This window comes from Pogona vitticeps, chromosome 9 (assembly GCF_051106095.1).
Source record: "Pogona vitticeps strain Pit_001003342236 chromosome 9, PviZW2.1, whole genome shotgun sequence".
In the NCBI taxonomy this organism is placed as follows: domain Eukaryota; kingdom Metazoa; phylum Chordata; class Lepidosauria; order Squamata; family Agamidae; genus Pogona; species Pogona vitticeps.
This window is the reverse complement of record NC_135791.1, coordinates 15105463-15128929: the sequence shown is the minus strand read 5'-3', so window position 1 is coordinate 15128929 and position 23467 is coordinate 15105463. Positions and strand designations below refer to the sequence as shown.

General features: G+C 39.3%; 1 long non-coding RNA gene and 1 pseudogene across 1 annotated transcript in view; both read right to left on the bottom strand.

Moving 5' to 3' along the window:
- LOC144584304 (uncharacterized) overlaps positions 1–22778 on the bottom strand; it is a 182182-nt gene extending 159404 nt beyond the window's left edge. The window contains exon 1 of the long non-coding RNA XR_013538467.1: positions 22741–22778. This is a non-coding gene — a long non-coding RNA (uncharacterized LOC144584304). The remainder of the gene's footprint in view (positions 1–22740) is intronic.
- On the bottom strand, positions 1217–1371 carry LOC144584344 (U1 spliceosomal RNA; annotated as a pseudogene).
- Positions 22779–23467: the final 689 nt, after the last annotated feature.

The window sequence follows — 23467 nt, the reverse complement described above, 5'->3', positions numbered from 1 at the left end:
TGCTCAGGGCATTGTGTGGCACAGGCATCCCTACTCGGAGCTCAGAGTCTGAATTTGGCAGACTTTCTAGCAGAGGCCCTGCTGTCACCAATCCCCTCAGCTTTGGCCTATGAAGCCACAACTTTTCTGTTTATTTCAGTAATGTCCCATAAGGAGCACAAGAAGGAGAAGAGGATTCATGAATAAGAATCTTGGCTGCTCTTGGCTGCAGGCAGAGTCCCATTCTCTCTCTGTCATTTCTCTCCACTTTGGGACTAGAATGAAAGAATTGAAGAAATAATGAAACAAGCTAAAGAAAGAACGTTCGTGTGTATTACAGCTAGAATTGAAATCAAGAAAGAACAAAAGAAAGTTGAGTGTATTACAGGTAGAATGAAAGGAATTAAGAAAGAACGAAAGAAAGAAACTAAAGAAGAAATGTTCATGTGCATTACGGCTTGAATGAAGGATAAGAAGAAAGAATGAAAGAAACAATATAAAGAAAATGTTTTAGTGTATTATGGCTAGAATGAAGGAAATCAAGAAAGAAAGAAAAAAGCTTAAGAAAGCATGTTTGAATGCACTACGGCTAGAATGAAGAAAATCAAGACATAACGAAGGAAAAATGTTCGTGAGTACTATGGCCAGAATGAAGGAAATCAAGAAAGAACGAAAGAAAATAAAGAATGTGTGTTTGTGTATTTTGATTAGAATGAAGGAAACCAAGAAAGAATGAAAACCAAACTAACATAAGAATGTTTGAGTGTATCTCGGCTAGAATGAAGGAAATCAAGAAATTTCGAAACAAAGAAGCTAAAGATACAATGTTCTAGTGCATTATGGCTAGAACGAAGGAAATCAAGAAAGAATGAAAGAAACAAAAGAAATCATCTGTGAGTGTATTTCGGCTAGAATTAACTATCATATTTTTTGCTCCATAAAACGCACTTTCCCCCCCCTAAATAGTGGGGGAGAAAGTATGTGCGTCTTATGGAACGAATACAGTAAAAGAGGGGTTCAACCACCACCTCCCAGAAGCCTCCCACTGCCATGCGGGGAGGCTTCTGAACTAGCACCAGAGACTGCTTGCTGTTTGGACCTCACCATTCTGCGCTGCTCGCTTTCCAGGATCTGCTTCCTGCAGCCCACCTAGAAAACCAGCAAGGCTAACAGGCCTACGGTAGCAGGCAGTGAAAATAGCCAAGGATCAAAGGGGAAAGAGTAATTCTAGAAAGAACAGGGGAAACCACAAACACAGTCCCCCACTTAGGCAGTTGATTTTCCCACATTTGGGAAAATCACAGGGGTCAGCACATCCAGAGTGCAATAAATAAGCCTTACCCCAGGAAAACCATTTTTACAACAATGGTATCTCCCCTGCCAGGTATGAGTTGGAATGTCCCCTAAACCACCTGCCCCTTTCTGTGCCCTGTCCCCCAAAGGCATGGTGACCCCTCAGCAGCACCTCCTGATCAGAACAGGGCTGCACAGCCCCTGTCCCAAAAGAGGTCAAGAGAGCTACTCAGTGTTTTGGAGTGCCCCACAGGACCCCCATCAGGGGCTGGATGTTCCTCCCACAATCCTCCAGTGCACAGATATTAGCATACCTAATATGCGGGGAAGGCAGGGAAATCAGGGAAAATCAAACTTTCAGTTAGTGAAGAGGCTGCTTGTCTGCTTCCTTGCTAGTCCAAGCAGTTAGAGAGCTGGGAGAGAGACCTGGGACTGCCTGGTATTGTAGTTTTAAAATGTTAAATTTAGTTTAAAAGCTGCTTGCTTTGGGTTAAACTGTGCTTGGGGGGAAAGGTGCTCCGTTTGAGTTGAAACCTGCTTGTGTAGAAACGTGCATGCTTGCCTTAAAAATCTGCTTGTTTTACTTTAAAAGCTGCTTGTTTTAGGTTAAATTGTGCTTGGGGGAAAAGGTGCTCTGTTTGAGTTGAAACCTGCTTGTGTAGAAACATGCATGCTTGCCTTACAAATCTGCTTATTTTACTTTAAAAGCTGCTTGTTTTGGGTTAAACTGTGCTTGGGGAAAAAGGTGCTCCGTTTAAGTTGAAACCTGCTTGTGTAGAAACATGCATAGGGGTACTTGCTGTAAAAGCTGCCTGCAAAGCCTTTCAGACCAGCGCCAATCAGCTGTTAGGTGGGGAGAGGGGAGGGGAAAGGAGCTGAGAAGAGCACGGAGAAGAGCACAAAATGGCTGCCATCTGCCGGCTGCCTGCTGGCTTTTAGCTGTTTAGGGCTCTTTTTTGGCTGTTCTGGGGTCTACCAAAGCACTGTGAAGAGCAAGGCTCAGTCTACAGTACCTGGTAAGTGACTTTCTTTTAAGTTTTTTAAAGTTTCTGACCTTTCCCCCCCATTTCTCCATTTATTTATCAGATTGCACCAATAACCATCCCAGTAATAGGATTATCAAATTTGCAGACGACACTACACTAGTAGGACTTATTTCCGGGGATGATGAGTCTGCGTATCGGGATGAGGTATTACAGCTATCCTGCTGGTGCAAAAAAAAACACAATCTTCTATTTAATATCCAAAAAACCAAGGAATTCATAGTGGACTATAGGAAAAAAAGAGCAGACATTCAGCCACTGTATATAGATGGAGTTTGTGTGGAACAGGTGGTTGAATGTAAGTTTCTTGGGACCATCATAACAAATGACCTGACTTGGAGTGCAAACACCGATGCGTTAATCAGGAAGGCGCAACAACGGTTGTATTTTCTAAGGATTCTTAGAAAACAACAATTGACTGAGAGTTTGTTAACCACCTTCTATTGGAGTTCGATTGAGAGCATATTATCCTACTGTCTCTGTGTATGGTTCACAAGCTGCACAGTGGCAGAGAAAAAGGCAATTCAAAGGGTGATTAAGACATCCTATCCTGGCTAGCATCAAGATCAAAGATCCAGTTCCTAAGACCGCGAGAGCTTAAACTAAGGAACTTTTTCATCAAAAGGTTATAGACCTTTAATTTTTGGTGACATTGTTGTGCCCATCCACCAGACTTTAGTTGTTCTAACCAACAGCACTTTGTCAGGGAGGAGTCCTCCAAACTGTTCAGTCTATGCCAATATCTAAGATAAGCCAGATCAATTCTAGCAGCAATTGAGGGTAGGCCTAACTCAGCTCTGAGGTGAGCTGAGGGAGTTCCTGGGGGGAGACCCAGTATCAACCTCATAAATTTGTTCTGTAAGATTTCTAGTTTGGGCTTGGCTGCCTCTCCCCATAGTTCTGTCCCGTAGAGCATCTGTGCTATAATTTTAACAACGAACACCTTGAGAACGGGATTTACCAACTGGCCTCCTCTGCTGTAGAAAAATCTTTTTAATTGCCCTATTGATCTGGTACTCAGTAAGATTGTAGCATTTAAATGCTGTCTCCAGGAGAGTTTCTCAGAAAATTGAATGCCCAAGTATTTAAATGAGTGTACCTGCTCTATAGTATGCCCATCCAGAGACCAGTTATGCTTAGGGGCTCTCTTCCCACAGACCATATTTTTTGTTTTGGTATAATTGATTGTTAACCGTTCCTCTTTACAGAGCTGCCCAAATTTGGCCAGCATTCTTTTAAGACCAATTTTATTCAAGGATAGCAGAACCAGGTCATCAGCGTAAAGCAGTATTGAAATCTTCCTGCAGCCAATGGCTGGAGGGAAGAATGTGGGGGAAGCCATTTGAGGGATAAGGCTGTTTATATAAAAGTTGAAAAGAAAAGGTGCTAAAATACAACCTTGTTTCACCCCTCGTGTAATGCTGACCTGTTGTGACAGAGTTCCCTGTAAGCCTATACGCACTTGCATCGTATTTTCTTTATGTAGTAGCTGTATGAGCCACAGGAGTCTCTTATCCAGTTTATACCAAAGGCGTTCTCTATCTATCAGGTCAAAGGATGATGAAAAATCCACAAAGGCAGCGTAAAGATATTTGTTTGGAGGTTTAGTGTATTTACTAATTACATGGTGTAGAACAAAGGCTTGGTCTATTGTGCTTCTGCCTTTTCTGAAGCCTGCCTGTTCTTCGAAGATGATAGAATGTTTATTGTCCCAATCTAGGAGCCTATTCAAGAGGTATCTGGCGTAAATCTTAGAGGCCACATTGAGGAGACTGATGGGTCTAAAGTTACAAGGGTCTAAAGGATCTCCTTTCTTAAAAATTGGCACAACAATGCTAGTTTGCCAACCTGCAGGAAGGTTGCCTGTACTATTGATGTAGGTGAATAGACTGGCTAGAATGGGAGACCACCACTGAATGTCAATAGCAAAGACCTCAGCGGGGATCATATCTTCACCAGGTGCCTTGCCATTCCGGAGAGTTTGAATCAGGTCCCCAACTTCTTTGGGGGAAACAGGTGGCCATTCAGGGGCATTAGAGAGGGTCTCATGAGTAATATTTCTATGAATACTACCCCCAAAAATGCGACTGAAGTGGGAGACCCATACCTCTGGCGTGATGGAGTTGGCAATCTCAAAGGCTTTCTGTGAGAAGCCTCTTTCTATCTGCTTCCAGAATTTGGGGTCATTACCCTCGATGAGGGCCTGGCCCAAAGATTTCCAATTCTCTAAATAGAAAGCCTTCTTTTTCCCTCTAAGCAGAGATTTATATTCTTTCCGTAGATGTAGCAGGGAAGCTGTAGCTTCGTCAGTGCCAATATGTCTCGCCTGTCTTGTTGCTCTGCTCAGCTCTTTTTTCTTGGTCTTACATTCCCTGTCGAACCAGGACCATTGAGCGTCAGACATTCTTTCTGGGTGTGTAATGGTTAGGTGTGGTTTAAGTGCGAGAATTATGTCCTGGTAGACCTTGCAAATATTCTGGGTCCCCAGAAGAGCATGTTGTCGTAGCTCTTGGAGTTTACTGGTGCTCAGCATCTGCCTTATACTGTCATCAGTTTTAATAGACCATTTAAGCCTTTTCTCACCTAGAACGTGGCCTGGCATTTTATGGTCTGTTAATACCCCTGACTGGTTTTGTTGGAATCTTAAGGACACTCTGAGAGGGAGGTGGCCATTTTCTGGCCTGTCATCGATTGCTAGAGAGTATACATAAGGGAGGACAGCAGAAGATCCTATAACATAGTCTACCACACTAGCACCCTTATCTGTTAGAAAAGTGTAGTAGCCATTTGAGGTGTCCAGGTAAGAGCCATTTAGGCATACAAGATGGAGTTTGTAGATCAATTGAAAGAGGAATTTGCCATAGCTGTTGATTACCTTGTCTTGGGAGGTTCGGGCAGTGCTTTTATCCATATCAAGCTCCAAGCCAAGGGCTTTTTCCATCATATAAACACTGTTTCCCATTCTAGCATTAAAGTCACCACAAATTATAAGAAGATAGTTGGGATATTCAGAAAGTAATGTATCAAGAATGTCCTCCAATTTAGCCCAAACCTCTGAGGCAGTACCAATTATTCTCGGTGGGAGATAGACGTTGACACAGATCAAAGGACAGTGGCTAGAGTTCAGTTCAGCTATCTCTGTTGCTATCAAGCCAGTAGTGGAGGAAATTGAAATAGCCAAGCCCCCACTTCCTCGTCCTGAAGCTGAATTTTTTTGAGCTGGGAATTCCCATGTCCTATATCCCTGTAAATTTAAAGAGTCTTTCTCCAGAAGCCAAGTCTCTTGCAGGCAAAGTATGTCAAATGTCTGGAGGTACTGTATGAAATCTGAGTCAGCCAATTTATTCTTCCATCCTGCAATATTCCAAGATAGCAGATTCAGAGACTGGCATTGTATCTTATCTGATATTAGTCAATCTTGGGAGAGGGCAGCTAGAGGGGCATATCTGTTGTCCAGGTGCCAATCAGACCTACTGGAAGTTCTGAGGTGACTGGGTAGGTGCCTCTTCCCCTTGGAGGTTTGATACATTCTGTGACTACTGGGAGACTTATTGACACCAATCCTTGGAGCCTCTCTTTTTTGTATTCTCTGGCTGTTACGTATATTTGTGAAACCACGGGGTTGATTGAGCAAGATATTATTGGGGGCAGATACAAAAGGTGGACATACTTCTTTCCCTCTGTAGTTTAAGTTAGGCTCAGGGGGTGTAGCACCAGCATGGGTGGGGGCATTTCTCCTGTGCCTGGAGTACTCATAATTAAAAGAGGGCTCAACAGTTCTTTCTGATTTTCCATGAGGTGTTGGAATCCTTTTAAAATTTACATTGGGTCCAGATTCATCAACCATTACCCTCCCATCAAAAGTACCCCTGTGATTCTCATCATACTGCTGTCTGTTTGTTTTGAATGGTCTTTGCAAGTTTTGTTTTGCAGTTAACTTAAAATTCGGCTTACGGTGTATTATATGCGTTCCCCATTTGAAAGATATCAGTATGTCTTCAAACTTATATAATAAGCTCCAAAAATGATAAGCATGTCCATTTTCTTTAAATGACAGATGCACTCTCCCCCTCCACATCTTAGGCTTTCTAGGATATATACAAGAGCAATGCATATACATTAAGGGACCCCAATCTTTACCCAGAATGTCCAAGATATTCCGTGTTACATCGGTGTTAGTTTTCCACGTATTATTGGACCTTTTTAGAGGCCAGTTGTATATAGTAATGTGACTCACAGTGTTAGTTGGTGAGACTGTAGTCTGTGGCTTCTCTGTTCCAGAGTTTACTTTCGTAAGAAGTTGTAGGTAGGTATTGTCCGGCTGTGTGTTGTCCCTATCTGTAGGGGGCTATAAATGAGGACTGTGGGCCATTTACGTCTGGGGTAGCATCTTGCCATTCATCAATTACTATGAAGTCTGCATTTGAAAGGGTTAAGTTCAGGTCCTCAGTAGCTTTGCTTGCATTGCAATTCTCAGCCTGAGTCTCTGGAACCTTTTCAGAGTTTGTGGCCAACTCTGTGTCCACCAACCTCTGAATAAGATGCTCTTCTTTTTGAGTTAGGCAGGGATTATTCTTGTTTATTTCTAGTATATGAGTCCCATTTCCTGAGTGATGGAAGTCTGAATCTGGATCGGGGAATGTCCGGGGGGGTGCTGCTGTCAAAATCCCCGTTTCTATCAGGGTGGCTATGAGTTGGAGAGTTGCTTTCAGGTCAAATATTTCTTGATGCAGTGCATGAAGTTTATCGAAGATGCTCTGAGTTGATTTTGCAGATAAGAAGCACTGGTCCCGCAATTGATTGTAGATAATTTTGATGTCCTCATTCTCAAGCCCACAAGATTTGTCTATCTGTTCTTCTATAGATACATTCCTTGGCTCGGTGTCTGATAAATTTGGATTTTTCTCAGGCAGGTCTGTTGATAAAATTGATGACCTTTCCTGCAATCCTGGGTCCACTGACCAATTACCAATCAAGTAACCAAAAGGGTCTTCAGCCACCTCATTTCTTTGGGAATCTCTGATGGTCATGTTCAAATTTTGATTGTTTGAGATAGATGGGGTACTTGAGACATATTCCCTTGAAAACCTTTGCCCAGTGGAACTGGAAAAGTCCTGTTGATTAATGGAGGTTAAAGGCACACAGAAGTCTAGTATAGCTCTTTGACTTTTGCTTCTGGGAGCATTGTTACTTCCAGCACGAGCTTTCTGGGCTCTAGGTAACAACCATTGATAGTGATTTTATGTGCTGTTGAATCTCAGCTGCAGCCAGAAGAGTTAGAGCCATCTGTGAAACCTAGCACAAGTCCTAGTGTGGTTTCTTTATTTCTTTATTACCTTGCCTTCTGTGGTGTCTCCTTATCAGATAGCTCAGGCAACTCCCAATATTTGACTTCAAAGTTTCTTTAAACAACTCACAGTAGTGCAGCGTAGTTCCTGCCCGGCCTTGAATTTTCCTTGAAAGAGTCTCAGTCCTTTCCAAACACTGTGTTGCTGATAAACTCCGCTGGGAGACTCAACGCTTCTTGCTCTCTTTGGCTCCAGGCACCACCGGTAAGCAAAGTTCTTTAATAAAACAACTTGAGCAGTTGAATACTTTGTAGGTATTAAAAATAAAGATTAAGGATTAAAAAGGGAGCAGAGCTTGATACCAACGCTGTTCCTCCCTCAAACAGGAACCGGAAACTCCCCTCCAATACATAACAGAGGCAACTTTTCCACCCTTTCTCCCAAGTCTGCTTCTATTTTTAAATAAACAATCTCCAGTAATTCTAGAAGATTTACTCTTCTTTATCTTATATGTAGGACCCTAAATTGGTAGCATGCGTGTGGCCTGATTAAATAAATCAATTATAAATTAGCCAATTAACTAGAGTAGTTTGACGGTCTATTCAAGAAGCCAACGTACAGACAAACAGCCTTTTTATATTTTATTAAAAAGATAGAGATTAATTTGAAACACATTTAGATAAGCCAATCTTTACACAGATAATCATTTCCAAATTACCCCAGCTGATACCAACAAACATTTCCTCTATAAAAATGAAAATAACAACCAATCTGACTACATTTCTAAATAGGATTTTATCTTACGGTTAATTAGAAAAATAAGAGTCCTTTAGTAGCTTTTCCTCTGCTGAAATTCATGCTGCGTTCCGGCAGTCGTCCGGGCTGTGTCTCCGTCCATCTCCTCTCCTTTGCTTTTCACCCATCTTTCTTAAATTAACAAGTTATGTCCTTGTCCGACGGAGTTTAGATAAGATAAAGGTCATCTTGCCCTTCTTGACTTTTTTTCCTTCTGCTGAAGAAGAACTGACCTTGTACATTTTTTCTCTCTAATTAGCACCTGGACACAAGCGGATTTCTAGCTTTTTCGTTGCTGCTCTGAAATAAATCCTATGATATACAACTCTATTCTATTTTCATAATCAAATTCATGACAATCAAGAACGTTGTTCATGGCTTTGTGTGGCCTAACCTGTTGTGCCTTGCATGCTATAAACGTTCAATTATGTCAGAAAATGGAGATTTGGTCTTATGCTGAGCATGTGCTACTGCTGGTGAATGGGATCAGGTTCAGCTTTGTGTTGCTGTTCTTTTGTGTAACCTAAAGTAAATAAGGAAAACCAGCTGTTAAATAGTTTAATTCCACTATTTATCCTCCACACAACTAAAAGGGACATCTCAATGCAGTGCCAAATCAGACAAACCATTTCTAACTTAATATAGGCTTGAGCTGTAGCTGGGCAAAGTTGCACAGCAATCTCATCTGTCATTGAGACATTTCTATAAGCATGTGGAGGAGGTGGATGAAAGGAAATGTAAAATATAGGTAGTGTGGTATAGGTATCACTGTCTCATAATGGTCTATATTAATGCCACTGTAGATTGCTGTTCACTTTACATGGTTCAAATGTTATTCTGTTATAGTTTATTAAATATTATATTACACTATTTGGTTCAGAATATATTTTCCCTGTGTTCCTCCTCTAAGAATTAGGTGTGTCTTAAGGTCAGGTGTGTTTTATGGAGCAAAAAATACGGTAAATCAAGAAAGTAAGGGAAAAAAACAAGCTACAGATACAGTTCGAGTGCGTTACGTTTTGAAGGAAATAAAGATCGAAGGAAACAAGATAAAGAAGCTATCTTTGAGTGTATTGCATCTAGAATGAAGTCAAGAAAGAACATAAGTAACAAGCTAAATTGAGCATGTTGCAATGTATTACGGCTAGAATGAAAGAACTGAAGAAAGAATGAAATAAAAATTGTAAAGAAAGAACACTCGTGTGTATTACGGCTAGAATGGAAATCAAGAGGGGCGTGGTTTGGATCATCATGGGTGCGGTGTAAAATTCCCGGAGCTCTCACTTTGAACAACAAGGGGGCTGCAAAAAAAACCAAGCTCACTGATATGTAAGTGATTTTCTAACTTTGTGATATCATTGGGGAAACGGAGAAGAAATTAAAAGCAGCCAGTTTCGTTAAAAAGGTGATACAGAAACTGCTGGCTGTGGGGGAAGGAACAGCTATCTCAGTGGGGGAGCCCTGCGGACGAGACTTTCCCACCAGGGCTTGCAAGAAAGCTTTTTTTTTTTCCAAAGTGGCTTAACGAACAGGCGGTGTTTTCTTTTTGCTCTTCGAAAGCACTAATTGGAACTCTTATCTAGTTGCCCAGGAGATTATCGTGAGGGAAGGAAAAGAGTGGACATTAAATGCAGCCAGGAGTAGAGGGAAATAAATCCAACAAAGAGAGAAGGCGAACTCATTAATCTTGGTTATAATTGCTACAACTGTGAAATAACTTTGGCAAAGAGCTACATCACAAGACTTTAAGAGCTAAAAAAAATATATAGACTCTTTCAGTTTCGTTTCTGCTACGTGTTCACAAAAGAGAAACCCAAGCCCACAACTCTCAATACGATACATAAGCACCATCTGCTGGTAATAGCAAAAATAGCAGTCAAAGCTTCAAAAAAAACAACCTAATGACATATTACTGAAAATACATGCAGAGGCGTTGAGGAAAAAGTACTAAGAAGGAGGGAATCTTCAGTTTCAAGAAGTAAACCCTCAGATAAACGTTTGGAGAGTTTGTTAAAAGAAGATGCAGATTCAGAGATGGCTCAAAAGGGGGAGAAATTGGAGATGAGGCTGGTCTTGGAAGAAATTACTAAGTTGTCTGAATCCATTCAGCAAATGAATCAAAAAGTGGACAATATAGAACAAAAAGTGGATGAGATGAGTAAGCAGATTTCAGCCAATCATGAGCGAAGCAAAGAAATCAGTAAAAAATTAGACTCTCATGTTAAACAAACTGAAGAACATCTCCAACAGTTGCAGAGTCAAGCCAACAGGAACTCCACCAGAATCATGGATAATGAATTGGCCACTACCGATTTACAGCATCAAATGGTTTCAACACAGAATTATAATCGCCGTAATAACATCAGAATAAAAGGTCATCCAGATTTGGGCCCTAAAAAGAAGGAACTAACAGAGTTGGTATTGGAATGGTTGAAAAAGACATTACCAAAAATAGACTGGACTGTTTACGATTTGGACAAAATACATAGAGTGGGCCCCAGATGCAGAGATCAACCCCGTCATATTTTAATCAGATTTTTAAGCTTGAGAAAAAAAGAGGAGTTGATGAAAGCGTTACAGGAGAATCCAGAGAGCTTGGTAATTGCTAAACATCCGGTACAGATTTTTAATGATTTTTCTCATGAGATTATGCAGTATCAAAGAAAAATGAGGGTCATTACATCTATTCTGCAAAAAAAAGGTGTGAAATATAGTTGGGGATACCCTCTGTTTTTAAAGATTCATCATGATGGAAAATTTAACAAAGTTATATCCGTTCCAATGGCTTTGGACTTCTTAAAGGATTGTGGAATATTAACAAAAAAAGAGTGGGAGGAGCAGATGAGGCTGTTGAAGAAATCAGGGTCAAATCAGGAATCTGAGGAAGATGAAACAATGGAGCGTGATTCAATTGAGAGTGACAAGGGCGAGGGAGAACAAGAAGAAGAGGAACGACGAGAAGAAGAAGAACAGGAAAAGGAAAAACAAGGAGCAATTCCAAAACAACCAAGGAAGACCAGGGGACGTGGAAAGTCAAAGGAGTAAAAGTTTATAGACTTAATCTAAAATGTAATTGAGATAAATGGAGAGGGTCTGGTATGATGATTTCTCAATAAAAAAAAGATAAGTACCAATGGGTAAACCAGAAAGAAAAGGTGGGAAGAAGGGATGAGAAGGGAATGGTATAATAAGGAGAAGACATAATGAGATTTAAAGGGAAATACCCAGTGAGGGTAATTTTAGGAAGTGGAGGGGGAAAAAAAGAGAAGGGGAGGAATAATCGGGAATAAATAATAGCAAATGGGACATAAAAAGGGGAAAACCGAATATAGAGGAATAATTTGGAAATAGATGTATAGATATAGATGGGAAAAATCTGGGAAGAAATATAAAAAAAAACCCTATGAAAATTAGATAGTGACATCCCCTTCTCATCCTATGTTTTAATACATTGTCTTTATTATTATTATTATTACTAATACGTACATTGCTTTTCCTGTTTATGTGGTAACAGTACATATTATGAAATATATGTGAGTGCATGTGTAAGGGTATATATATGTGTGTATATGTATATATATATGTGTATGTGTGTGCATATGTACGTATATAGCTTTATATAGTATGGATTTATATAATATTATAAAGCGAGAGAGGGAGGGAGCCACGGCGGAGGAGACAGACATGTCCCCCCCCCGGGGTCAGTAGAAAAGACCTGAAGAAATTTTGCGGAGTATGGGGGGAGAAATATTAGTAGTGGGGAAGCACGGGGTAGGTAAAGGTAGTGGGATTTTAAAGGTATTATGTTTATTTTTTGTTTTGTAATAGGGGGAGCACGGGTACACCAATCAGGACTAGTATTAGTAAAAAAAATATTAACAAATAAATTGAAATATGGTTAAACATTTAAATTTCGTTACATGGAATGTAAAAGGCCTGGGATCTAATTCGAAGAGGGCTAAGATACAGAATGTTTTGAATAAAAGTAATAACGATATTGTATTTCTGCAAGAAACTCATCAAAAAAAGGAAGGTGTCAATGAATTGAAAGGTAAATGGATTCAAATTTATGAAAAATCATTTGGAACCTCTAAGTCTCGAGGCGTGGCAATATTAATTTCAAAAAAGTGTGAATTTCAGATTGAAAAAATAGAAAAAGATACCCAAGGTAGATATCTGATAATACAAGGGAAAATGAGAGGGGAAGAGATTACGCTTGTAAATGTGTATGCACCTAATGAGCGACAAGAAGAATTTCTAGAAAATATATTGAGAAAACTGGATAAATTGAGGAAAGGGTCAGTAATATTAGCAGGAGATTTTACTATGGTAATGGATTTGACGAAAGATAAATCAAAGCTGCAGACTGGGGAAAGGAAAGCTAAAACCACAGGTTTTAATAGATTAATAAGTAGAACTGATTTGAAAGATGTATGGAGAGAGTTAAAAGGGGATGAAAGAAGATTTTCTTTTAGCTCACAGGTGCATAACACATATTCAAGGATAGATTATATATTTGTATCTAATGATTTGCTGCCTAGAGTAAAAGATACAGTTATTGATGTTATACAAATCTCAGATCACGCCAGAGTGAAAATGGAGTTGATGATTAAATGTGATTACAAGGTGGTAAATAGGTGGAAAATGGATACAAGCATATTTAGAAATTCAAAACTAATCGAAAAATTTCAAAAGGATTTACATGAAACATGGAAAATAAATGAGAAAGGGGGAAGTCAAACTAAGGTAATATGGGATGTAATGAAATCTGTGGCAAGAGGGTATGCATGTAAAATGTCATATATGTTAAAGAAAAATCAGGGGAAAAGAATACAGGAATTAGAAGATAATATAAAGGAATTAGAAAAGATAGTTATAAAAACTAGGGATAAAAAGCAACAATAGAACTACAAGCAAAGAGAAAGGAGTTGGAAGGAATTCATTTGGAAAAGGTACAAAGAAATTTAATATACTTAAAAAGAAATTATTTTGAATTTAGTAATAAGAATTCCAAATTATTAGCTAATGCGTCTTCTAAAAAAAAGAATAAAAGTAATATAGGAGTAATACAGGATATGAAGGGGAAAAGATGTAATAAAACAAAAGAGAAGCTTGAAGCTTTTCAAATGTTTTATAAAACCTTATACAGCAGTAAAAATCCTTCCACAATAAAAATTGAAGAGCATATTAAAAACAAATTCAATAAGAAAATTTCAGAAGATGATAAAAATGTGATGGAGCAGGTGATTACGGATAAGGAAATAGAGGAAATTATAAACAATTTAAAGGTAGGAAAGACCCCTGGAACAGACGGGTTAGGCCCAGAGTATTATAAAGTATTTAAAAAGATCCTTATACCAAAATTAAAAGAGTTATTTAATAAGATATTAAAGGGAGAAGAAATCCCACTTTCATGGAGAGAATCACTTATTGTTTTAATATTGAAACCAGATAAAAACCCTGCAAACATGGATGCATATAGGCCAATATCATTGATAAATCAGGACGCTAGGATATTTACGGCAATAATGGCAAAAAGATTAAATAGCTTTATGTGGAAATATATTGAAAAAGACCAAAATGGATTTATATTTGGTAGGCAAATGTCTGATTTAATGAGGAGGGTACTTAATTTAATGAACTTAGCAAAAGAAAGTAACTCTAAGGCAGGAGTAACATTGCTAGATATATTTAAAGCTTTTGATTCAGTGGAATGGGAAACATTGAAGACACTAATTAAGCACTTAGGGTTTGGATCTAATTTCAATCATATAATCCACCAACTTTATTCTCAGAATACAGCTGTCATAGTGAACGATGGTATTACTGAAATAATACACCTAGGCCGGGGTATTAGACAAGGTTGCCCCTTATCTCCAGTACTTTTTATAATGATAATTGAAATATTGGCACAGATAATTAGAGAAGATAAACAGATTAGAGGGATAGATAATAAAGAGAATGGTAAGATAAACTTATTTGCCGACAATACATTATTAATATTTAATAATCCAGTTGAAACAATTGAAAGGTTGAAAATACATTTGAAGGAATTTGAGAGTATAACGGGATTAAGGGTAAACTGGGGGCAGTCCGAATGTTTATTGTTAAACCATTCAGAAGAAGAGGAAAGTAAAGTGAAAATAATATTTGAAGGTAAAATAGGAAAGGTTATGAAATATTTGGGGATTAATATAACTTGGAATCTACAAGAAATAATTAAAATAAATTTGGATAGATTAAAAACAGAGATAACTGGAAGGATAAAGGAATACCAGAAATTAAAAATTTCATGGTTTGGTAGAGTTGCATTATGTAAAATGAAAATAATCCCTAAATTAAATTTTATATTTTGGATGCTCCCTATAAAGATTACAGAAAAACAATTAAAAGAATGGCAGACAATAATAAATTGTTATTGCAATGGAAATAAACGAGTGAGGATTAATAAAAAATTATGGTATGTCGCACAAAAAAAGGGGGGTCTTGGATTACCTAATATAAAATTATATTACGTAGCGAATCAGCTTAGACATATCCCAGACATAATTAAGGATAATAAAAACCTAATTTGGATGGATATTGAGATGGAAGGAACACAAGAAACTGTGGAAAGTATTTTGTTTAAAACAAAAATCGCAGAAGGGATAAAAAAGTTCAAAAATCCGTTTTTAATAAATATGTTGGAAAATTGGAAGGAATTCAGAGAGGTATTGAGTCCACCAATATCTCCTTTATCTCAGGTAATTGAATTAAGGAATTTTCCAGAAAATTTAAAAAATTCAAAGAATGTATTAAAAAGCAAACAGATAAGCAGATTAAAAGACTGGACAGAGAAGATAGAAGAAAAAGGGGACATAAAAAGATACTAGGGGGAGAAGGGCATTCATGGTTAAATTTAATTCAATTAGAAAAGTGGACAAGAGAGTGGTATACTAAAGAAGAGAAAGGTAGAAAAATGACAAAATTTGAAGAGATTATCGAAAAAAGATTGAAATCAGAGGAAAAGACAGAAAGAAAAGGAACTGTAAGTCAAATATATAAATTATTAAATCAAGTAGAACAGGGTACTGTAGGGTTAAAAATGCAATGGCAAAATGATCTGGATGAAGAAGTACTAAGAGAAGAATGGGATAAAATATGGGATCAGAGAATTATGAAGTACATGTCAGTAAGGATAAAAAAAACTGTTATAAAGTAATATGGAGGTGGTATTTAACACCGGTTAAAATGAATATGATGGATAAAACTGTGTCATCATTATGTTGGAGCTGTAAAAAAGAGAAGGGGACGTATTTACATATGTGGTGGCTATGTGAAAAAAGAAAGAAAGAATGGGAAGTAATATTTAAAGAAATATCTGAAATAATTGGATTGAATATTTCAATGTCCCCAATAATAGCTTTATTGAATATAAGCAAAGATCAATTGGTGAATGAAAATAAGGACTTAATAGTAATAATGATTACGGCAGCAAGGATAATTATGGCAAGGAATTGGAGAAATGAAAATCAATTTAACCTCGAGGAATGGTATAGAGAATTGTGGGATAAGGCTATTAACGATAAACTGACATGTGACATGAAAATAAGCAGGGGCCAAATGAAAAATAATGATTTTAAGAAAACATGGAATGTATTTTTAGAACATGTATTTTGGAGAGGGAGGGGGTATACACCGAATGAAGAAATGAAATTTTGGAATGAAAATGGATGGAATGAAATGTAATGCTAGTCCTGAGGGTGATGGGTGCACTGTTTTGTTTTGTATATTATAGTTTTTTTTTCTGTAGTAGTAGGTATTTTGTATTTTTTTAATTAAATAATAATAAAAAATAATAATAAAAAAATAAAAAAATAAAATAAAATAAAATAAAAGAATGGAAATCAAGAAACAACGAAAGAAACAAGCTGAAGAAAGAATGCTTGAGTGTATTCCGGCTACAATGAAGGAAACAAAGAAAGAACAAAAGAAACATGCTAAAGAAACAGTGACTGAGTGTATTACGGCTAGAATGAAGTAAAAAGAAAGTACGAAAGAAACGAAGTGAAGAATGTTCGTGTGTATGAAGAAAGTTGAAAGAACATAAGTGATCAAGCTAAAGTGATCATGTTGCTGTGTATTATGGCTAAAATGAAAGAATTGAAGAACGAAAGAAACAAGCTAAAGAAACAACGTTCGTGTGTAACAGATATTATGAATGAAATCAAGAAAAAGAAAAAACTAAAGAATGGTTGAGTGTAATACACAAACATACTTTCTTTAGCTTGTTGTCACGTTCCTGGGGGTTACAATAGCCGAAGTCCGATAAACCAGTCCGGGGGTCAGAGATATCAAGAATGCAAAGCCAAAGTCCAGAAACCAACTTACAGAATGAAGTCCAATGTCAAAGTCCAGGGCCAAAGTCCAGAGTCCAATACCAACGCAGTCCAGGGTCAAAGTCCAGAGTTCAGAGACAGGAACAAGATGCAAGAAACGTGGATGCAAGCCAAGGTTTTGACTCCTTGCTTCCACAAAGTTTCTGGCTTCACTGGAAGCTTGTTTTATAATGAAACAGCTCCTTGAGCTGCTGGAAAGCTTTCTACTCTGCTAGTACTCAGGACTAGATGAACGTAGGTCTCTGTGGAAAGCCTTTGAGCGATCCTCTGATCTTCTTGTCCTAAGTCTTTCCTGAAGCCTGCCCCGAAGCCTGTCTGCTGTGGAGGGAGAATCTGGAGGCGGTTCAGGTGTTTCTGATCTCTCCACATTCTCTTCAGCTACAGTTAACCCTTCTGGGTCCAGGTCTTCGGAAGCACTCATGACACTTGTTTCCTTTGTTCTTTTTTGATTTCTTTCATTCTAGCCATAAGTCTCCTAGTTGACGTGACCGGAGCTTTGGCTTACGACCAAAAAAAGGAATGCAGAGAAGGCGGAGAAAGTGGGAAATTTGAACTGCTCTCAGTTAACCGTTGGTCAGCGAAGAGGCTGCTTCTCTGTACCTCAATCACCCCAGCACTTAGAGATTCCACAATGGAGAGAGACTTCAGACTGCCTGGTACTTTCTGGTACTGTACCGTATTATTTTTTGGGGGGTGGTGGTTAATTTCTGCTTTTTGGATTTTGGACTTTCTTTTTTAAAACACAGAGACTGCTTGTTCTGGGTAAGCACTTGTATGTACCGAAAAGGTTTTTTACAGCATGGGTTTGGGCTAGGTGGGGGATTACGTTTCTGTGCTCTGATGGGTCTCGCAGTCTGGGTTTAAAATATGAAAATTAGACTGTAGTATTAACTGTAGTTGGTCAAGATGTTGGCGCAAGCATTTGCAGTGGCTAAGCACTCCAGAGATCGGTATCTTTTAACTATTTTGATTGTGTACTCCTTATTATGGACTCCGCATGCTCAGGCACAAGTAATTTACAGTCGACAAGAATTATTATCTATTGGCAGAGAAGGTTGCAACTTTGAACTGAGGGTCTCAACTTACAACATACCAGCTGAGCTTTTTAGATGGCCTACATATCCGTGGGTTACTCCCCCTGCTCTCCCTGTCAGGAAGAAAAGAACACGGAGAAAACGCAAGCAGAAAAGAGGTTGCAGGGCAGGTCTATGAGTGAGGTTAGGCAAAAATCCTCACAGGCCTGCATTGCCAAGTCTTTTTGTTTCAAATGTTAGATCTCTAACCAACAAGATTGAGGAGTTGGAACTTACTATCTCCCTACAGAAAAATATTTGGGACTGTTGCGTTATGATCTTTACAGAGACATGGCTTGACTCTTCCATCCCAAGGGAGGTAATTGAACTACAAGGACGCAGAGTACATCGAGCAGACAGGTCTATTGAATCTGGGAAGAGCAGAGGTGGAGGGGTTTGTGGTTACACAAATGATAATTGGAGCACAGATGTTAAAATAATGGACATTCACTGTTCTCCTGATTTGGAGTATTTGGCAGTGAAATGCCGCCCCTTTTACCTGCCTCGTGAGTTTAATGTTGTTATAATAACAGCAATATATATACCTCCTGATGCTAACACAACCACAGCTGTGAGTTGCTTGTTAACTGCTATCAGCAAACAGCAGCAGGCCTACCCAGATGGAGTGCTGGTGGTAGCAGGTGATTTCAATCAAGCCAATTTAAAGACTGCCCTCCCTAAGTTTTATCAGTATGTGGACTGTCCCACTAGAGGGAAAAATGACCCAAGGCTGGTGGTTAACTACTGACCAGTGGCAAACCTCCCTTATTTGGGCAAAGTGTTGGAGCGGGTTGTGGCCGGGCAACTCCAGGCGCTGCTGGATGAAACAGATTTTCTGGATCCATTTCAATCAGGTTTCAGGCCAGGTTTTGGTACAGAGACTGCCTTGGTCGCCCTGTACGATGACCTTTGCCGGGAGAAAGACAGGGGGAGTGTGACCCTGTTGATACTCCTGGACCTCTCAGTGGCTTTTGACACCATCGACCATGGTGTCCTTCTGGATAGGCTGACTGGGTTGGGAGTTGGGGGCACTGTTTTACAGAGGTTCCGCTCCTTCCTAGTTGACCGTGTCCAGAGGGTGGTTCTGGGGGACAGTTGCTCTGCCCCATGGCATTTATGTCATGGGGTTCCTCAGGGCTCGATACTGTCCCCCATGCTGTTTAACATCTACATGAAACCGCTGGGAGAGGTCATCAGGAGGTTTGGGCTGAGGAGTCAGCAATATGCTGATGACACTCAGCTCTACCTCTCATTTTCCACCAATCCAGGTGAGGCGGTTTCTGTGCTGAATTTGTGTCTGGACCTGATAATGGACTGGATGAGGGTTAATAAATTGAAACTCAATCTAGACAAGACAGAAGTGCTGTTAGTGGGTACTTCGCCGGACAGGTTGGAGGGCCATTTCTCTGCCCTGAATGGGGTTACAATCCGCCTAAGGGACAGGGTCTGCAGCCTGGGGGTGCTCCTGGACCCCAGTCTAACTTTGGAAGCCCAGGTGGACTCGGTGGCCAGGGGTGCCTTCCTTCAGCTGCGGAAATTATACCAGCTACGGCCCTACCTGGACAAGCGGAGTCTCATGACAGTTACACACGCACTGGTAACATCTCTTATAGATTATTGCAATGCGCTCTACGTGGGGCTGCCTTTGAAGATGGTCCGGCGACTGCAACTCGTCCCGAATCGAGCTGCGCGGCTGGTGAGTGGTGGGGCCACTAGAGAATCAAGCCGATTCTGTCTAATTTACATTGGTTACCAGTTGCTGCCTGGGCCCAATTCAAAGTGCTTGTTTTGACATACAAAGCCCTAAACTTCTTGGGACCTGGATACTTGAAGGACCACCTCCTTCCATATGAGCCTACCTGGCAGTTAAGATCTAGCCAGGGGGGCCTTTTGAAAGAGCCATCCCTCAAGGAGGTAAGAGGGATGGCTTGTAGACAAAGGGCCTTCTTGGCAGCTGCCCCAAGACTATGGAACGCCCTCCCGACTGAAATTCATCTGGCGCCGACGATGACATTTTGGTGCCAGGTCAAAACCTTCCTGTTCCAGAAGGCTTTTAATTGAAATAACATCAACTGTGAGTCCTGATGATGGCAATTTTAATTGTATTTTAATTGTATTTTAATCATTTTATTTTTATTGTATTTAATTTTAATTATTGTAAGCCACCCAGAGACCTTTGGGTAGAGTGGGCGGCATATAAATTAAATTAAATAAATAAATATAGTAACATCAAGCATGGATATAAGACGAAGCCATTGCCTAGTTTGGGACAGTCAGATCATATAGTTAACAGAATCAGACCATCAACTAGAAAAATACAAGTGTGGCCAGTGGGTGCATCTGAGCAACTTCAAGATTGCACTGATTGGGCACTGTTTGAGGAGGACAATGTTGATAATTATGCCTCGACCGTACTGTTTTATATCAAAAGCTGCATCGACATTGTTAGTACCACCAGACAAGTACGAGTGTTTTCTAATAACAAGCCTTGGCTAAATAGAGAAGTATGCCTTTTACTAAAAGCCAGAAATGCTGCTTTTCATTCTGGTGATGAACTACAGTTATAGAGAGGCCAGAGCTAAACTGAAAAGGGGCATTAGGGATGCCAAAGGTATGTACAGCCAGAAAACTGAGCAACATCTTGAGAGTTCTGACACTCGTTGAGTATGGCATGGCCTACGACAAATCACGGGGCAGAGTAACAAAAACAGTCTGTGTAGCAGCAGTGATTTTTTTTGGCTGAGCTGTTAAATCAATTTTTCAGCTGTTTTGAGGTGGAAACAGGAACAACCATTATTCCAGCACCTACTGTCTATAATACATCACTAGAATCTACCATCGACAGACAACCACTACTACTGCAGATTTCAGATGTGAGACACGCTTTTCAGAATATTAACGTTCAAAAGGCAGCTGGACCAGATGGAATCATGGGACGAGTTGTTAGGGGCTGTGCTGCAGAATTAGCTGTAGTTTTTACAGATATTTTCAATCTATCCTTGTTGCAGTGTTCTGTTTGCACTTGCCTGAAGGCATCTATTATAGTGCCAGTCCCCAAGCAGTCAGCTGTGGTATCTCTCAATGATTATAGACCAGTAGCTTTAACATCTGTTATTATGAAATGTTTTGAGAGGTTGGTGCTGGATTACATTAAGGCTAGTCTTCAACCTTCTTTGGACCCATGGCCATTTGCATACAGGAGAAATAGATGCTGTGTCCATTGTACTCCATACTGTATTGAGCCACTTAGAACAACAGGGAACTTATGCGAGGCTGTTGTTTGTGGATTATAGCTCTGCTTTTGATACCATTCTACCAAATAGGTTGTTTTTTAAAATGATCAACCTGGGATTACCTCAGAAGATCTGCGTGTGGATAAAGGATTTTCTGACAGATAGGCCACAGTCAGTTAGGATGGGATCTCACCATTTTTCTACCCTGGTACTAAGTACAGGAACTCCCTGGGGCTGTGTGCTAAGTCCCTTCCTCTATTCCCTGTACACACATGACTGCACCCCACTGAATAACACCAATGCAATTATTAAATTTGTGGATGATACGACAGTGGTGGGGCTCAAAAATAAGAACAATGAGTCTGCTTATAGAAAAGAAGTACAAGGGTTGATACTTTGGTGTTAAGAAAATCATCTCACACTTAACATCAAAAAAACTAAAGAACTCATAATTGATTTTAGGAGGAAAAGAAATGTACATTTACCACTGTACATAAATGGTGAGGAAGTGGAGAGAGTTGGTAGTTTTAAATTTCTGGGCACTTACAGTACATCTCAGAAGACCTCTCATGGAATATAAATGACAACATGCTAATGAAGAAGGCACAGAAAAGGCTGTATTTCCTGAGAAAGCTCGGCAAGTTAAATTTATCTCAGCATTTACTTCTGTCATACTATTGTAGCACCATTGAGAGTGTCCTAACCTATGGCAGTAGCTCTGTAGCGGACAAAAAAGCTCTACAGAGAACCATTAAAATTGCCCAGAATATCATCGGGCTCCAGCTACCAACCCTGGATGACATCTTCACATCCCGCTGTCTGAGGAAGTCACACAGCATCCTGAGAGACTCTTCCCATCCTGCTTATAACTTTTTTGAACTATTGCTGTCTGGCAGAAGATACAGAACAATTAAGACTCGGACCACACGTTTTCTGAATAGTTTTTATCCCAGATCTATAATTGCACTTAATAATGAGCTTAAAGACCACCAGTAGTGAATAGTTAGTTGGACTGTGTTACTTGGCCTGCGGTGTAGATGTTTGTATTTTTAGTGGGGACTTTTAGTGGGTGAGGAGTGTTGGGGTGTTTTTGTTTTTAGTGGGTGGGGAGTGTTTGGGGAATTTTATGTGTGTGCATGTGTCTGGTCTCTGGATGTCTGTGAATTTCATTGTATGGGTATACAGTACTGTGTATATACTTATAATGACAATAAATAAATAAATAAATAAATAAATAAATAAATAAATAAATAAATAAATAAATAAATAAATAAATAAATAAATAAATAAAATTGAATGTGAAAATTAGACTGTAGTTTTAAAATGTAAAATTAGATTGAGAGGTCTGTTTGCTGGAATAATGGTTGCTGGATTTATAAATTTATTAATTTATTTTTGCATTCTGTGGCTCCTAGGGTTGGTGTACTGTGACCTCTCTTTTGTTTTAAAATGTGTGGGTTTAAAATTTTCCATACTCTTTTTTAAAATCAAAAAATTTTCTCTGAAGGGCTCTGGTAGCTGGAATGGTGTGAAATGTGGTTTAGACTCAAATCTGCCCCCTCCCATTGTCTTATTTCTCTCTTTTTGTGCTTAACAGCATAAACTTTTGTCTGAGGGTCTGTGTACCCCAGTGATGACCTTCTTTCTTTCTTCTTTACCCCATTGTTCCCTCCCTCCCTCCTTTCCTGCCCTTTTTAAATCTGTCATCTTAGGTTAAAAAAGAAAAACTTTCCCCTAGTAGTGGACAGATTAACTGCTTTTGCATTAGTTCCTATGTGAACTAATACTTTGACTTGCAACCGGTGCCTCGAGCTACAACCCAAAAACAGCTGGAATGGATTAATCACATTTCAATGCGACTTACAACCATTTCGAGTTACGACCATCTTCTGGAACAGTTTAGGTTCAAAAGTCGAGGCACCAGTGTACTAAAATTTCTTGAATGGTAAGTATAAGGATAAATAAAACCAGGGTCCTTACCACCTAAAATGTGTATGTTACATTTCTAAATCAATGAGATCAATTGTAATCCAGTCACGTTTCTTTTGAGGTCTTTAGAAGGCTAGGAAACATAGCTCAATAAATAGTCCTCTGGGATGATTCTTTGATTTGGTTTACAAAATCAGATAGGGAGGCCCCCACTCTGGCATTGAAGTCACCCACTAAAATCACAATAGTGTCTGGGTAGGATTGATTAACCTTTACCACAGTCTTTTCTAAATTTGTCTGCATATTAGGGCAATAATAAGGTGATGAAAGTGGTGGGATGTAGACGTTTAGTAATATCCATGTAGAGGATTTGAAGGAAAATCTAATCACTAAGTAATGAGAGAGGGTGTCCACAAAGACTAATTCCTGTTCTTGCCAGTCCAACTCTGCTTTAAT